The following is an 18,105-nucleotide window of genomic DNA, read 5'->3' as shown; positions in this document are numbered from 1 at the left end:
ATAGGTGGTTGCTGATGTTGCTATTAAGGCATTAACTTTTCAGAGATGAAGGTAGAGGCCAGACATCTTACTTCAAATATCATTGTAACTTAAAAAATCCCAGTAAATGTTGCCTGTTCAGTATACAGTCAAAATCCCCCAAAACAAATCCACAAAACAGAAGTGTAGGGTGGGACACAGGTGCATCTGGTGTTTTCGTAAGTATGAGCTTAGATATGGAGTATGGTAGAAAAAGAATGAAGAGAGGATAATGGAGGAAGGGAAAAACCCAAGTCTTGTTTCTGACTAAATTTTTTTAGAAAAAGGAGATTGGATGACTGCATTGAGGCAATGTGAGGATGGGCAGATTTTAAATTGTGCAGCTTTTGACACATTTTTATTTTTTGTTATTTTTATTTTTATTTTCTTTTTGAGATGGGGTCTTACTATGTTGCCCAGGCTTTGAATTCCTGAGCTCAAGGGATCCTCCCACCTCAGCCTGCCAAGTAGCTGGGAATACAGGCATGTACTACCAGGCCCAGCTTTTCCACACATTTTTTAGTGAATGTAAATATCAAATTACAATTGTTAGGTGATTGAGAATGGGGAAAATCAAAACCTGTCCAGATATTAAAAGTATTTTTATAGTCCACTACATTCTCATGATGGATTCTGTACTTTGTTTCAGATTTTTTGTTGTGAGATACTTTAAAAGTGTTAACATTTTACCATGTTATCAGTTTTACATAGTTTTCCAAAAAGGTACTGTGTTGTGAAATGTAATTTTGTTTCTTGGGCTTCAGTTTTCTCTTCGGCATTCCTTTTGTAGTAGTGATGATTGGGATTCTCATGCACTCTGCTGATGTTGGCCTTATAGCCATCTTTCCTAGGATATTTCTTCTAAATGTCTGGATGCTGCAGTGTTAAACAGTGGAGATAGGTTGATAGGGCAAACAGTCTTGGCCTGTTCTAGAACCTTGACTCCTCTGCTCTGCTCTGATAAACTCCTGCTCAGTTTGTTCATATAATACTGTTGACCCAGTGCCTGCATTAGATGGGTTGTGAGTGTTTTTTTTTTTTCCTTCAGGGGTGAGAGATTTTTGGTGATCATTCAATTCTGCCTTTGCTAACCAGGCACAGCTTTCTGTAGCACAGCTGGTGGTGGTGACAGCACAGCCTGTGGCCACAGAAGAGAACAGAACTCCTGTGCTCACCTAAGGATTGAGCCCACGGGGCTGGTGCATTAGCTCAGTGCTCCTGGATTCAAAACAGTTGTACAATATGTTCAGCAAGAACGGTAAAATACCCTCCATGAAAGAGCCTGCGGTAGGGGTGCCTTCAGTGGTCTAAAATGGCAGTTACTTCAGATTCTCCACAGTCTGAGCAGTTTATTATACTATGGTGGTAAGGGGAAAGGCTTGGTGAAGATTAATGTTAAATACATAAGATGAAATGACCCATTGAATTTTTTTAATTAAAAAATGGGCCCCTTTCATATCAACACTGAAGATGGATACATTACCTGAGGGTGCACATCAGCCAACAAAAGTGGGTTCAGCATTCCCCCAACCCTGAACCCAGAGCAGTCCCAACAGCCTGCCCCATGCAATACCTCTGTTAGTGAAGTACCACCTTTGACCCACCTTGCTCAGTTTCCTCACTTGTTCTTAAGAGAAGTTAGTTCCTTGTGACCCAGTTGTGTTTCCAGCTATAGAGAAACTGTAACACCACTGGGTTTTAGCTGGATAACATTTTTAACACATGTCTGCATTTGAGTTAGAATAGCAGAGATCAGAGTACTGATAATCCTGAAGGATAATTGGGCCTGTGTCCGCTGGCCTGGAGGAACACATATTTGTGTGAGTGGCCAAGCAGATCACCACTGACCCCTCCTGCCATTGGGAAGCACAGTGGCCTTGCTTCAATGGCAGTGTGTTCTAAGTCATGCCATTTTACTTAGTCTTCATTCACTCAGTTAGAAATGAGGTCAATTATTCCTGAAAAAAAAATTGGTAATACTTGGACTAAGTAAAAAACTGCACCTGCCCATAGATTTGTCTTAGACTTCTTGAATAAAATGAATGATGTTGGGACATACAGAATATAGACAGTTTAGAGAACAGGATGCATGAATTAAACAACCTCTCACCTCTCCAGACTTGAATTTGCAACTTTTGATTCTGTTATGCACAACAGCATGTATCAGAAAGTGAGATAATTTCCCAGAAATGTTAGAAAGTTTTAATTAGTGTACTGATGCTAGAGAAAGCAGCCATGAAAGTCATCCTCAATACGAAGTTGCTGGCATTTTTATGGACCGTATATAAGGTAATTTAGTGTATTTTACATTCATGAATAATCAAGGCAGGTTAATCTTGCATATTTGTTTCTAATTACTCTATTTTTACTACTCCCATCATTTCTCTTTCTCCTACAAGAAGTTGGAATGTCCTAACCACAGTGCATCGCATACACCCACAGAACAGTAGCAAATGAGGGCCCCAGTGTTTCTGTAGAGAAAGCAATCACCCTGATAACTGCCGGTAATGACAACCTTGTTGATTATACCAGTCAAGGTTTATTATTAAGTGTGCAGAAATTTTCATTTTTGACTCACAAATACATTTTTGTTCTTTCATAAACATGTATAATAGCAAAAAATAAAGATAACCCATCCTTGTTAAAACCTAAGTTCCATAAAGAAAAGACACAAAGCCTGCTCTGTTTATAGATATTTTGTTTCCCTGAGCAACAGAAAAATGCAGTGCTTATTTAACTTAGCAGCAATGCCTTGTAAAAATATAAGCCTGCAGATGGCCATGGCCTCTATTTTTCTTCCCGTGCCTTCCTTCAGCCACAGAGCGCACGACAGCATGGATAAGATTGAGTCAGCCCTCTTACACTGTTGGCCTACGGCTATGGAGCTACCTTTGCAGAGTTGTCCACGTTGGGGTTTGAGCATGGGAAGTAAATTCAGAGATGCAAGTATCTGGGAGAGGGCATGAACTTGTGAGAAAGTCCTCATATTCTGAGCTGCTATGACAGTTTTGCCTTTAGAAGCTATCTCGTCTCTTAGCAGCTTTGTTCTGGGCAGAATGAATAGCAGGGGGGCAGGAAATACCCAGAATCTTGATGCCCAGCCTCCCTGCTTTTGCTCTGCTGCTTGATCCTGCCTCTAATGAAGGAGCCATTCTTACAGAGCAGTTACTTTGTCTGAGGCCTGAGAAACCCAGAAAAATTTATCGTGACTGTTAGACCTGGGCACAGATGGATTTTAGATTAAACTTGGCAGGGACAACAGCATCTTGGAAACTCCCTAAGGAAGGGTCGAGATCAACAACACTGCAAACACCATATTCCCTTCAGGCAGGCATCCCTATTTTGCTGTACTAGGCCTTAATACTCTCTGGGTTGTAGCCTCCAGTGGTCCATTTGACTTCTGAGATGTATTAACAAGAAGACTAATATTACCAATGGTAACCGCTCACTTAACAAAAACAAAACAACATACCCCAACATTTATTGTTGCCTTGCAACTCTGCCTTTTTGGCCTCTCTGGGTATCCACTGACATCATTTAAAATGAACCATTTTATTTCTAATTGCTACATGCCAGGTTGGTTTATGTGTGTCTGTTTCTCAGCATTCCACAGATGCCACATTACTCAAAGCTGTGCTTTTGTGCATCTTCACAGATTTCTCCCTCCCTACCCTGCACAGCCTCCCTACTTGAGGTTCTCATCTAGCAGCTGCCTGCATGCCCTGCTGACATCCATCCACAGCACATGCCCAGCCAACTGAGCTCAACTGCAGTGAATGTGGCTATAGTGCCAGTGAACTGGCTGTGCTCCAGGACTTTGCCTCCCCTGCCATGCCATCTGATGTGAAGTGTTTTGTTGAAGAGGGAGATTTAAACACCTCAGTGAGGGCAAACCAAATTTCACAGATCTGTGAAAAGTGCATGATGATTATTTCAGTCTCTATTGTGTGCCTATTTTGATTCACTCTTAATACTGTCTTCTGTCTGCACATGCACAGTATCACCATGCACATGTTTGGCTCAGTAAGGTTTTCCTGTTTAAGGCAGGTGGCCTTGATCTTCCTACTTTTCAGTCCTTGGTATCGTTAAGTTTTCAGGATCATGTATAAGACCTCAGCAGCTTTCCTGAATGTGCGCCTCAGGAGCATGGTGGTTGGCATCAGGCAGTGTCTGAACAGTATTTATAAAGCATGTTTGATGATGCTTACAACATTATTGAAGGTTTTCTGAGGGCTGGAAGCTCTTATCTAAGTAAAATAGAGTCTAATGAAATCTATTTAATTGACTTTGCTTTATTGCATTCATGCTGAAGAGTAGACCATCCACTTGGATTTAAAAAAAATCATGAAATCCCAAGATGTTAGTGAGAACAAATGAGCCAATCATATTTTAGGAACTGTTCTTGATGATGGTTCCCGAGAATAAAGCTGGACACAGAAGTGATCTCTAGTTCCATTCAAACCCGGATTCCTCCTTTGCAGCTTAGGGTCCATAAGAATTCTGGTTCTGGTCTTTCTGAGATTGAAGTCTTCCTAGTCACAGTAGGGGAGGGATCACCAAAAAGCTTCCAAAGAAGTTAGAGCCCTCATTCCCAAATTAGTGCCCTGGGCTGGAAATTTTAGTTTAAATTGTCTCTCAAATCCATTTGAGCTTTAAATTTCAGTGATAGAAGGCCTCACCTTGAGTTCTCTAACACATACTTGTCTCCAAGTGAAGTGTCTTCTCATCACCCCTCACCTTCTTCCCGGTCCCCTTCCATGTGGATCACTGCAGTCACTTCTAGTTGAAAGCTCTGCCACCACCTGACTTCTTGCCGGTCCTATAGCCCAACTAGTCTGTAAAACATAAATTTTCCAAGTCACCTTTAGGGAACTGCCCAATTGCAATTGATGCGTATGGACACAAAAGGTGGTTCAAAAGTTGGGTTAACCTGCATGCTGATAGGAGTTAATGGTGATGCATAATATTTGTTTACATTTAGTACAAACTTTTACAGTGTGTTAGAGATGGTTTTTGTAAGAATAGAAGTAGACATTCATAAAAGCAAAGAATAGTAAGTTCTCTCCGTTTTAAAATAAACTTTTGGCACAAATCCTTGAGACTTTCTGCTCTGTGGTCGTCTATTTATATATTAAGAATGCTGTGGGAATTCTTGCTAAGAAGTGTTAAAGACTTCAGGCCTGTAATATACTTCACTTAGCTTTGCTATCCACATGTGTTTTGCATAAATCCAGCTAGGAACCTCCCTTTGTAGGAATTCTTTAGCCTAATTAAAAGTTGAGCCATAACACATGTGAAGGAATTGGAACGCTCTTGGAAGCAACATTTGTCAGATGATGTAAGCAATATCCAATTTGTTAGCTGTACTTAACTATGCTTCTGCTATTTCATAGATGCATATCAACTCCTGTAGAAGATATGTCAAAAGGAATTCCAGTAATGCGTTATCTTTCATCCAATCCATATTTACTTGGTGGCTGGCCCTAACGCTTCAGTGCAGAGTCCCTTGACTCTCCTTTTGCCTCTAATTTCCTCCCTCACCTAAGATTAAGAAATATTTTGATAATTTATAAACAAATACTTCTGTGGCTAAGGAAACTTGCTACGCAAAGTAAGTCCCATGAATAAGAGGGCAAATAATATTTTTGTAAAATGAAGTTATATTCTCATATATAAACTCACATTTTATCAAATCCTATTTTCTTAAAGTGGGGATACACTTGTAATTTTTAATTGTGCTTTCTAAACTTAAGATCTTCCATTTCTCATTGAAATTTTATGTTAAAATTTTGGCCATTCCAAGTATTTTAAACATTTTCTTTTTTATTGGAAATTTTAGCACCTGAGCAAAGTTTATATCATTCATATACTTAGAACTATTTTAACCCCACCACCCAAACTGCCTTTTTGTCTTTTAATTGTATACACAATTCTGAGAGCACTTTGTTCAGTTATATTACCTCATGATGTGTTTACTTTAGGACAGTGCTTCTCAACCTTGAATGTGTATCACAATCACCTGGATAGATTGCTAAAAACAGGTTGCTGGGCTGTATACCCAGAGTTTCTGATTCAGTAGGTCTGGAACGTTGCTGATGGTGCGGGACCATACTTTGAGAACTACTGCTTTAGGATTTCTGGTAAATACTGGCTTTTTTTTTTTTTTTTTGAGTAATGAGTTTGAGATATAAGAAAACATAGATTTTATAGTTCACAAAATTTAAAGTTCCTTTTTAACTTCCCTTTCTTGTTTTTCTCATAATATTGGATTTTTCGTACTTTGATTTAAATGTATTTAGTGCTGACAGTGTGACTGGTATTACTTGATAAATGACCAATGTACATTTGCTGCTTTAATAATTTGAGAGGTCATGAAGGGAGCATTCCAATGACTTTTATACTGTCAACGTTGCGTTATTAGGAAGTCAATATAAACAAGTTCCTATGAAGTACATGGCCCAGGGCCTCATACATAGTGGACACTGAGTAAATGCTGGAATGAACAAATGAACAATTGTCCTACTTCCCCGCAGTGTAATAGTTACTCTTTGAAAACTTGATTGATCCAACTTTGAATATCTGAGAATTATCTGATTTGTTGATCTTTACTATTTCTTTGCTTCTCATTCTTGTAGTCCTGAGGATGGTTGTCTCACTGGCAATTTAGCCCTTCTATTAGGAAGAGAGGAGACAAGTTAAACATAAAATTGTTTTCACTTTTCTCTTGTTAGTAGTACTTAATTATTTACTAGAATAGGTAGTATTAACTTAAAAGTTCTTTGGGGGTTGATTCAGGTTCATTTATTCAAGCTGGCCTTACGATCTTCTAAATATCCTTTAAAAAAACCCAACTTTATTACCTAATCTGGAATATAAATGTATCGCAAATCAGATACTACTTTTATATCCTTCTTGCAAATTCACAGGAATTTCCAATACTCTGTTATTGCATTCTAACAAAGTTTATTATGAGAGTTCTGAAGATACTGAATATGTTGAAATCTCTTTAGTGCTTCATTTTCCAACGATTTCAGTGCAATTTCAGTCACGTTTTGTCTGTTTTGATGGCTGTCCTGTTGATTAATGTTGATTAGATAATGAATAAGAGTTACTGTAGATTGCCAAGCCATCTGTTTGTATCAGTCTTCACAAAGATGCTTCTTCCAAAGGAGAAAATGGACAGAAGAGCTTAATAGTGTTTTCAAGTGGATATTAAGAGTTCTATTCCTGTTCTGGCACTGATAGCATGCTTATAGAATAATTCTTTTCTGCTCCTGCTTACTTCGTGAGGATGTTGTAAGAGTTAATAAAATAACTATTTTGAGTGGCTTAAGGCACTGATAGGAAAGGTACTTTGTTAGCCATACAGGTATAGGAAGAATATGAGTTCTGCCATAGGCATGCTGAATATCTGGGAGGAAACCCTGTTGATGACTGGGAGACATGAAATCAAAACTGAGCTCAGGGACCCAGAATAAAATTTTTAGTGGGTAGCCTAGAAGTGATCACCAGAGTATTAAGATTCTACCCACCTTCCAAGTGTATGCCTATCAGGAAAACCAAAGACAACCACTAAGGAACTCTTGGAGCTTAGGGGGAATTGGGAGATTGAGCCCTAGTCATTTGTCCAGGGCTTCTCCGAGGCCCAGGTTTTTCCTCCTGTACTGTGCTGCCTGCTGACAGCTGTTGCATTTGATAAACCAGTGAACAAAGTCTCTTCTGTACTCATGTAGCTTTCTCCTTGAGATTGGGTTAGGGAGGATAAGAAAGGTATTAGGGGGTGGTGATAAGCATTAAGGTGAGAAAAGAAGCAGGGTGGGTGACAGGAGAAGTGAGGGTTTTGGAGTGGCAGGGAAGGGGGTTCATTGGGATCAGTCAGGTCAAGAAAGGCTTCTTAGGTGAGGTGACTCAGCAGAATGAAGGAAGAGACAAAGCTGGGGAGAGGGCATACCAGGGCCTGGAACTGCAAGTGTAGAGGTAGTTGCAGGGAGGGGTAGAGTGCTGCTGTCCCTGGAATTACAGGTGTGGAGGAGGTGGGGTCTGAAATGTGCCCACCTCTCCACCAGCAGATCTGGTGAGGAAGACCATAGGTACACAGGAGGCGCATCCCTCAACTGTGAGCTTCAACAGCCCTGTTTTGAAACCTTAAGTAAAACATTTGTAAAATAATAAGCCTGAACTTTTTCCCTCCAAGCTATACTGTGAAATGTGAATTTTAAAAAGAATGGTTGTGTAAATGAAGAAAGTACTTTCAAATTAGATGATCAGACTGCGTTTCCTTCAGAATTGTGTTGCTTTGCTTGCACATGGCAATTGAAAGATCCCAGAAGCAAGACTGTGAGCAAGTTATGCCCTGGCTTTGAGCCTCCAGTCACCTTGCTCTGCAGTGCAGTCCTTGATGTTAAATGGCCTTCCTCCAAGCTTTAGGAAGCCTCAGTGCAATTTGTGGTTGAGGAGATGAAGAAGGCCTAAGAGGAGCAGCTCCTGTTTTCATAATTTTTTATATCAGTGCTCCCTCCCAGGGGTATTTAAGTAAAAGTATTAACAAAATTAAGAATTTGGCAGACAGCTCACTTAGATGATCACCAAGGTCCTTCTCATTTCTAAAGTTATTTGAAGCTGCTGTTTTCATTAGTCCTTAAGTATATGTTGCTACCATATAATTTGGCCACAAAAATGTTTAGATATGTTTCAAGGACCTCAGGGCTTCCTGAAAGAAGTGCTTCTTGACTGATTGTGTATTTGGTACAAGGGCTTCCTTGGTGATAGTTTCTACTCTCTTTAAATACTGTTCTGTTATTTTTGAAATCTGATCAAGAATCGACACAATAAATCTCTTTGATATTTATACTTATGCCTACTTTTAACCTTTTAGGAAAACTTTATGAATTGGAATATTCTAAAATCCTGAAATAATTTGGAATATTCTAAAATTCTGAAGAGAATATGAACAGATTGTTAGAATGGAACTTTTACCCAATTCCCTCAGACTAGAGTGTTCATGTGACATTTTGCCAAGAAGTTCCTATAGAGGCAATTTCACTTTTAGGATGGATGGGTCTAAAAGGATCATATTTAGTTTCTGGTTATTCATGGTTGCACTCACTTTAGAGGATGTTTTCTTGTTAGGTTGCTGCTACTATTTGTCTCTCCTAAATAACAGTATGGAATTATAGAAAGAAAGGGTGGGAGAATAGTCGTGTGATTCTCCTGGTCAGCATAAAGCCTGTTCCATCCGGCCACTTTGTTCTTTCTTTTGCTTTGAAGGCCAAGGTGACATGCCCATTACTTGGATGTTTTTATGTTCTATACCTCTCTCTTGCTCCATATATTTTGCAGTGGTGCAGATATATTGATCCATAAATGATTGGTATTACATACTGAATCAAGGTACATGTATTCAACTCTAGAGAGAATTGTTTCTCGGTGTTTTTCACTGTGTGACTCACCACTGTGAAGGTATGAAGATGAGTTTATGCCGCTAATGGGGTAGCTTTGTTGTGATGTAATTTCAGTAGCTGCCCATGGCAGCTGTTAGTCGAAGGTAAATTCAAAGCCAGATGGTTTAGATATCACAGTGGTGAAGATCAACAGAGTACCGTGAAACCAGGACTCGGTCATGGCAACCTGAGACTGTTCTAGCTAACTCTTTCTGATGTGTTTCATCTGGCACTTTCCCAGTTCAGTCCCTTGCTTACCTTTCCCCATTTGAAAAATTCTGCTTTCGGAAGGAGAATGGATTACAGGTCTTGACAGAGGCTTGGACTCTTGACTTCTTGGTTTGTTTTTTTAAATTTTAAAAAAATTTTCAGTTCTTTTGTGACCATCACATTACTGAAGTTAACATTGATGTCTTTCTCAAACTTATTTTCTCTCACACATTTCAAAAGAACTGAGTTAATACATTGAATTGAGCAGTCTGATAAGAAGGTAGTGTGGGAGGTCTCCGGGTCCATAGAATTTCCTTGAGTGTGGATTGCTGTGTAGGAAAACCTCTTTAAATTTTTTCTGCTGGCTGAATGTAGAGTAATGTGACCCTGTTGCTCTCCATGGTGAGCTTTCCATAATTGAAATATTCTTTGATTCATTGCCAGGAGTGGACTTCCTTTACCTCTGCTCTGCCACAGCGTGGCTGCTGCCTTTCTCCTTTAATAAGGTACGTTCAGTTTCCCCCACTCAAAGAGCATTTCATCCCTTAGACATTCTACCCAGGACATTGAAAACAGAAACAAGGCCGGGCACAGTGGCTCACGCCTGTAATCCCAGCACTTTGGGAGGCCAAGGTGGGCGGATCACCTGAGGTCAGGAGTTCAAGACCAGCCTGGCCAACATGGTGAAACCCCGTCTCTACTAAAAAAAAAAAAAATACAAAAAATTAGCGTGGTGGCGGGCACCTGTAATCCCAGCTACTTGGGAGGCTGAGGCAGGAGAATTGCTTGAACCCGGGGGGCAGAGGATGCAGTGAGCCAAGATCATGCCATTGCACTCCAGCCTGGGCAACAAGAGTGAAACTCCATCTCAAAAAAAAAAAAAAAAAAAAAAATGAAGATGCCAGTGAAGGAAAGTTAGAAACCACTGCATGTCCTAAGCAGTTCCTAACTCCCATGGACAATTCTAGCATGGGTTTTGTAATCGTTTATAATTGACATATAGGTAGAAAATTGATACCGAGAAACCCAGCTGCTCCTAGAGTACTAGTAGTAACTCAGAAAGAGTAGAGAATTGTACTGTAAAATGAGCAGATTTCCTTTTCACTTTCTTTTTCTACTCCATCAAAATGCCAGCTTGCTCTATCTTTGCTAAACATTAGATTAAATGTCTTATTTATCATGATGCCTCTGATGTTCAAAATTACATATGTTGCTGTAATTCTTATGAATTGTGAGCATACATTCTTCTGCGTAAACAGATGGTACTCTTGACACAGGCTTTATAATCCTAGTAGGCTGGACATCAAAATTTTATATTTCCACCATTACCTTAATTGTAGAGAGATTCTGGGGTGACTGTGGAAAGTCATCTAACGTGTTCTCTTTCTTTGCACTGCCAGGGTTCTAAATATTTATTAATCATTATTTATACTCTGTAATGCCATACTTTATTGGTGAATGTACCATCTTTGGGAGGGCATTAGATGTTCTTTAGTATCTAAGAGAAATATATACCTATCAGTGAATTTCAAATTATAGTTTATGATCTTCAGATTAATGAAAAGAAGTTTCCACCCCCACCCCCACCAAAAATTAAAATGACACAAAAATGCATCTTGGGAACATCACAATATTTTAAACTGAGAATACTAATTTTTTGAGATGTGATTATATCACATTTGACTTAGATTCTGATAGATTATGAATTTGTAATCAGTTCAATTTTGTATACTAAAATTATCTTTGTACTCTGAATAAATGAAGTATCAAGCAAAATTTTAAAAGTAACAATATTTTAAGAGATATAAACACAGTTAAAATCTTTGAGGTATTTTACCACTCACTTTTAGAATTATCAAATGCTGCTTTGATCTTTTCATCAAATCGGAACAGATATCTGTATTTTTATTGGCACCAATAAAAACAGTCTGTGATGAAATGAAACAATCCAGTCTTTCATTTTCTTGCTCATTTAATCTGAACAGGTGATGTTTCAGTATATTGAGACATAAGATAATCAAGACTTTTTGAGACATAAGACAATCAAGACTTTGTTAACAGTTTTCTAGATTATTGATAGAATTATAGCTCTGATTTATAGGGTCACATTAAAAGTACACCTTTGTGTACGCTACGTCTGGAGGTGATGATGTAGAAATACTAGTGTGGGCCGGGTGCGGTGGCTCACGCCTGTAATCCCAGCACTTTGGGAGGCTGAGGCGAGTGGATCACCTGAGGTCAGGAGTTCGAGACCAGCCTGACCAACATGGAGAAACCCTGTCTCTACTAAAAATACAAAATTAGCCAGGCGTGGTGGCACATGCCTGTAATCCCAGATACTCAGGAGGCTGAGGCAGGAGAATCGCTTGAACCCAGGAGGTGGAGGTTGCGGTGAGCCAAGATCACACCACTGCACTCCAGCCTGGGCAATAAGAGCGAAACTCTGTCTCAAAAAAAAAAAAATACCATTGTGACCACATTGTAACATAGATTGTGTTATCTCCTGCTAATGGAATGTAGCTTCCTTGACTTGTGGTTATTTCCCAAAATTCTTCCTTTAAGAAATTCAAAACCCTCACCTAAAAGGAAAGAAGTTACCCAAATAGGAAGATTGAAAATGAAATCTGATTCTTTCTGACATTTTTACTGCCAGCTAATGAACAAAAGACTTCATTAAGGAAGCAGGTTGTTCAGTGGTTCTTTGTGTCTGAATATGACTGATCTAATATATTAAATATTTTTCTGTAAATGTAGCAGTATAGTGCCAGTTTCTATTTTCAACTCCTCAAATAGTAAAACCAGTTCTGTCAGCAGGCATTTTATTAAATGCCTCAGAACATGTGTTAGACATCATAGAAACTACAGACATAGAAGACAGGGATCTTGGTCTTATTAAACTTAAATCTAAAAAGATATAGGAGCATTTTAAAGAGCAAATACAAGTGGGTGAAAATGAGCATTGCGTGTTGCTAAGACTTGAACTAGATTGGTTGGACTAGAGGAGTGACTCATCGAAAAAAGGCAATTTCAGAACACATTAATGAATGTCTTCTTAAGGATGAGGCACTTGTAAAGTGCCTGTGTGTCAAAGGAAGAAATGATTTGGTGATTCAAGTGGTAGTGAAGTTGTTTGACACTTGCTTGTGGGCTTTGAAATGACAGGAAGAGCAGGGCTGGAGTTCCAGGAGGGCTGGGCCGGATTGGGCTGGTGGGGTGTGATGAGTCCACTTCCCCTGCCCAGGCAGCTGATGGAAGGCATGAGAATAGACCTATTCTAGGGCAGCTATGTTGAAAGGGAACTGCTTTCAGCAAGAATGCCAACTGTGCCCCCCCATTTGGAGACAAGCAGATACAGAGGGACCCCTTCCAAATTTATACCTAGCTTTTGCCCGAGATTTCTTTAGTGATCTCTACCACTGCATCTGTTCTACTTTTCTCTCACCATTCCTCATTCTTCAAAGTGCAGCTCAATTCCTGTTGTGCCAGACCACAGAGTGGTAGGGGAAGGCCTCTGTGAGCCTGAGTATGGTGAAGGAGGAACCCTGGAGAGAGCTGGGCAGGAGGGAGCATGCAGAGTTCTGCCAAAACCCACGTCAGGGGCTGAGCGTGGTGGCTCACACCTGTAATCTCAGCACTTTTTAGGAGGCCAAGGCGAGCGGATCACCTGAGGTCAGGAGCTCAAGACCAGCCTGGCCAACATGGCGAAACCCCATATCTGTTAAAAATACAAAAATTAGCTGGGCTTGGTGGCACACACCTGTAATCCCAGGTACTTGGGAGGCTGAGGCAGGAGAATCACTTGAACCCAGGAGGCGGAGGTTCCAGTGAGCCAAGATTGCGCCACTGTACTCCAGCCTCGGGGAGAGAGTGAGATTCTGTCTCAAAAAAAAAAAAAAGTTAAGTTGGTGCTCTTTATTTTCTGTGCATAGCGTATTATGTAACAAAAGTGTGATTTTGGTTAAACAATTTTATTTGAATCCTATAATTTACCATTACTACAAAACAAATGTTCTGTCCTTTGGAAGAAATTAGTAAATGGGAGAATTTTCTTTAACTTTGAAAAATTAAATCTGGTATTTATCTGATGTACTATATTTGCTCAATTAACTGTCACCTGACTCAATTTCCTTCTAGAAAACAGTGACAAATTGTATTTATCAGAGAGGGAAGGGGAGAGCTCCGCCAACCAATTAGGAATAAATTTTCAAAATTAAATATTTTTGATTTGCAATTTTATTTTTGTACAAGCTTTCATGTAGAACATGATTATTTACCTTCCTCTGACTATGAAATGGCATTTAAATTTTACACATGAAGTAGAAGCACATGCAAACACAAGCTAGTCATGAAAGATACCCTACTCTGAATCAGCCCATTGGGTGTTTAAGAAAAAGAAAAATGCTGAGTAAATCATATTGTCCTCAAAATGGGTAGTATTAAAGCCAGCAAGAATGGTATGGCATGAATCACAACTCAGTTTTTTAAAATGTTATGGTATATCTTGTCTAGAGAGTATTTCTGGTTGCTTAGAGCATATTTGAAGATAATTCTATTATATATGCATTTGGATGCAGCTATGCTCTTGGGATGACTGGACTAGAAACACACAAACTATTATTATTTTAATGAGGGCAGGCTTTATTTTAAAATATACAAAATTGGAATAATTGCCTAAGTCGTTTCTATATATCATATGTAATACTAAACCCGTATATCTTGGTTCTTGGATTTGAAATTGCACTTTAGGTGAAATGGAAATAAACTGCCATGAAAACAAAATTTGTAAACAGATATTAGACATAGATGATATCTCAGAATTAAGGCATTGTTTTGGAAAAGGTGATTTAAACCCATGAATATTGAAGGAAGAGAGATTAACATGCTCGTGGTGGTGATACAGTGCATGAGCACAGCCATTGCACAGCAGTGGTAGAGATTTGTGGAACGGTTGGCATGTGCAACATTCTCAGCCAGCTCTGTCAATTAGAGCAGATTCTGACTGACAAACTGGTGTACCCATGTGGCATGGAACACTTAACTCCAACAGCTGTCCCACTGTACACTTGTGAATCAACATGTAACTGTTTTCATCATGTTCTAAAGTGACTAATAGACGTATATTACCCATTGTGACCAACCTTTTCATTTGTATAGGTTCATATTAACCCTTCCTTAAATTTTTGAATTGGAATAATCAGCTAGCTTATTGTCTGTGGAGAACAACCACCAATAGTGACAAGACCTCCCTAAAGTCACATCACAGAGCTTTGAAGTCACTGCAGTCCTGAGCCTGTCCTCAGTTTTACAGTTCTCAGAACCTGGAATAATATATAAACCAGAACACAAATGTATTAATTTGTAATTATCAAAATGTCCATATTTGCCAAATACACTTCTCCTTTCTAGGATCAGGTGACTGTTGCCATTGTGAACTTAGAATCTTGTCGAAGGTGAAGACGTGTTTGCAAGAAGAGTTCATCTCAGGACCATCTCTGTCCCTGAGAGCAAAGATCCTTCTTGTAATCTCACTTGTTTTTACTTCTCTGGGGAGGGCAGGAATCTGGGTTTTCCTTTTCTGTGTTTCATACTAACTGTCCTCTTCTCCAATTATGACAGCAATCACATGTGATAAGTCATAATCATAATCTGATTTTGGTCTACATGTTAAGAGTCTGTTCCTTGATGATAGGTTAGAGCTCTTGGGGGGGATACTTTTACTGATTCTTAGTTTACATCCACCCATTTCCAGTCTTATCCTCGTTTTATTGATTTTTCTAATTTTCTTATCCTAGAAGCAGCCTTGTTTCCTTTCTCTTGAGGTTTTGAGGAGCAGCTCCCTGATGCATCTGCCTGTGAGGATACTGAGGCGAGCAGGATGACAATACCCGAGTACATCTTCCTAGTGTCCTTAAGTAGCCCACTTGGACAAAGAAGGCCAAGGTTTCCTAGGATTCGATTCATGATTGTATCCCCCAGGGATTTGGCACGTGAAGGAGAGAAGAATCATTCTTTTCTTTTACAGATGTTGGAGATTTCTTCTTTTTGATGTCTTTAAAGTCTTCTTTTCCTCACAGTTGCTTCCTAGCTCCTCACGGGGCCTTCCAGACATTTCCCCAGTACTCCTAAGTTGACACCATCTAACTTTTACTCTCCTGACTCCAGGTCACATTGCCACCTTCACTGGGAACAGTGACACCTGATTCAGTTTGACTCTTTGCCTCAACCTTCACCATCATCTTAGGCAAATTTAAAGGCTGTGGAGACAATCCATGTCTTTACTTGCACTTTACTTGTCTTTACTTGTTCCTTCGTCTTCTCATCTCCAGAGTTTTCTTTCTCTTTTTCTCCCCCACCCCACTTCCACCCCAATTTTAGACTGTTGGCATTCTCTGAACACAGCACGCTGTGGTGTTTTATGCCTCCCTGTCTTTGTAGTAAGTCTCATCTTCCCTGACGACCCTGCTCTCCCGTGCGAAGTTGAGCTCCCCTCACTTCTGTGGCGGTAGATTTTATGCATGTCTGCTCTTGCATTTATCACACTATTTTTACTCCTTTGTTCCTGCTAGACAGCTCTTTCAGCATCATAGTGGCCACAAAACCTAACACCATCTGGTGTATAAATGTGTTTTCATTGAAAACACAGATATGTTGTCATATCTTCCCTCAGTTTGTTTCATGCTCCCATTGAACAAACACTTTTGAACACCTACTGTGTTTCAGGCACTTTCTGGATCTGCTGAGAATGCAGTGGCAATCCAGATGAAAGTAGTCCCTGCCATTACTGAACCAAGAGAGTATGGTTAGATTGCAGAAAAGTAAATAAGTTATCATCCAGTCAATTGCATTCTCCATCTGTGATCAGCAGAACTGTAGAAACTTTATAGTGATTGTTATTTTTTCTTGTACTTTCTTCAAAAAGCTGTTTGGAGATGTTAAGTGTGAAAATTTGTCTCCTTGAAAACGAAATACAGTATTAAGCACACAGATTCTAAATGGAATAAAGGAGACTGAGAGATAACCATCATTCCTCTATCCTGCTGAAGACCAGACAGAAAGGATGTTATCACAACTGAGAATCTATGGTACTTTTTAAAAAATATCTTTTAAAATCAAGAGGTTTTTTTTCTTTTACTCTAAAGAGCTACTTTAAAAAGTTGCAACTTAGGCCGGGTGTGGTGGCTCACACCTGTAATCCCAGCACTTTGGGAGGTCAAGGCAGGTGGATCACCTGAGGTCAGGAGTTCAAGACCAGCCTGGCCAACATGGTGACACCCCATCTCTACTAAAAAATACAAAAATTAGCCAGGCATGGTGTCATACGTCTGTCTGTAATCCCAGCTACTCAGGAGGCTGAGGCAGGAGAATTACTTAAACCCAGGAAGCAGAGGTTGCAGTGAGCCAAGATCGTGCCATTGCACTCCAGCCTGGGTGACAGAGTCAGACTCTGTCTCAAAAAAAAAAATTGCAAATTACTCAATGCATCATTGCTTAAATCAGCATTATTAAGAGACTTTAAACATGTATAAAATCAATTTTTCTGATGTTATAATTCAAAACTGTTGACTGCTTTCTTTGCCTATGCTTTCAGTAAAGTAACTTATAAATTAACGTCTGTCCTAAACTGGACATGTTTTAGGCTAATTGTTGTATAACCCAGATCGGGGAATTTATCTGTCCAACCAAAGTACCAGAGTGTACAGTACACCAAGGTCATTTCCATGTGAGTGTTCATGAAATAAGCATGAAAAAACAGCTAAAATTTGCACCTGGCCTGGAGTAGGCTGGGCTTTTTTTCTGGAAAATCATTTATTCATTTACTTTCAAGCTAAGTTGTCAAGAAATTTAAGCCAGGTATGGTGATATGCATCTGTAGTCCCAGCTACTTGAGAGTCTGAGGGCTCAAAAATTATTTGAGCCCAGGAGTTTGAGTCCAGCCTGGGCAACATAGCAAGATCCTATCTCGTGAAAAAAAAAGGAAAAGAAAATAATTGGTACTCAGCCTTCAGCAAAAACACAATTTCATGTTTTTGGTGGCAGGAATCTTTAGTGAAAAGAGCTTTAATTTTTCTGTACCATTTCTTAAAAGTATTAAATTAATGTTTTTCTTTAATAGATAAACATCACTGGAAAAGCTGAGGAAAGCCAAATTGTGAAGGATGGAACAATGTCTCTTTCCATCTACATTTGCTCATGAATGATAATGATTATCATATTGTGGGATTTCCAAAGTATGTTCCTCAGAATGTTAATAGATGATCCTCAAAAAAAATGGGGGTTGGCTGGCCTGGTGGTGCACACCTGTAATCCTAACACTTTGAGAGGCTGAAGTGGGAGGATTGCTTGAGGCCAGGAGTTCAAGACCAGCCTGGCTAACATACTGAGACCCTGTCTGTACAGAAAATTAAAAAATAGGCTGGGCATGGTAGTGTGTGCCTAT

General features: G+C 39.5%; 1 protein-coding gene across 13 annotated transcripts in view; it reads left to right on the top strand.

Moving 5' to 3' along the window:
- PKP4 (plakophilin 4) overlaps positions 1 to 18,105 on the top strand; it is a 227,894-nt gene that overhangs the window by 42,744 nt on the left and 167,045 nt on the right. The window contains exon 1 of one of the 13 annotated variants that reach the window (XM_058441786.1): positions 10,113 to 10,174. The exons of the other annotated variants lie outside the window; for them this stretch is intronic. The gene's annotated coding sequence lies outside the window, so the exon portion shown is untranslated. Of the gene's footprint in view, positions 1 to 10,112; positions 10,175 to 18,105 lie in introns of those variants that run through there. 13 annotated transcript variants of the gene reach the window in all.

Source organism: Hylobates moloch, unplaced genomic scaffold, assembly GCF_009828535.3.
Source record: "Hylobates moloch isolate HMO894 unplaced genomic scaffold, HMol_V3 SCAFFOLD_1, whole genome shotgun sequence".
Classification (NCBI taxonomy): Eukaryota; Metazoa; Chordata; class Mammalia; order Primates; family Hylobatidae; genus Hylobates; species Hylobates moloch.
The sequence above is the reverse complement of the archived record's forward strand: the minus strand, read 5'-3'. Positions and strand labels throughout refer to the sequence as shown.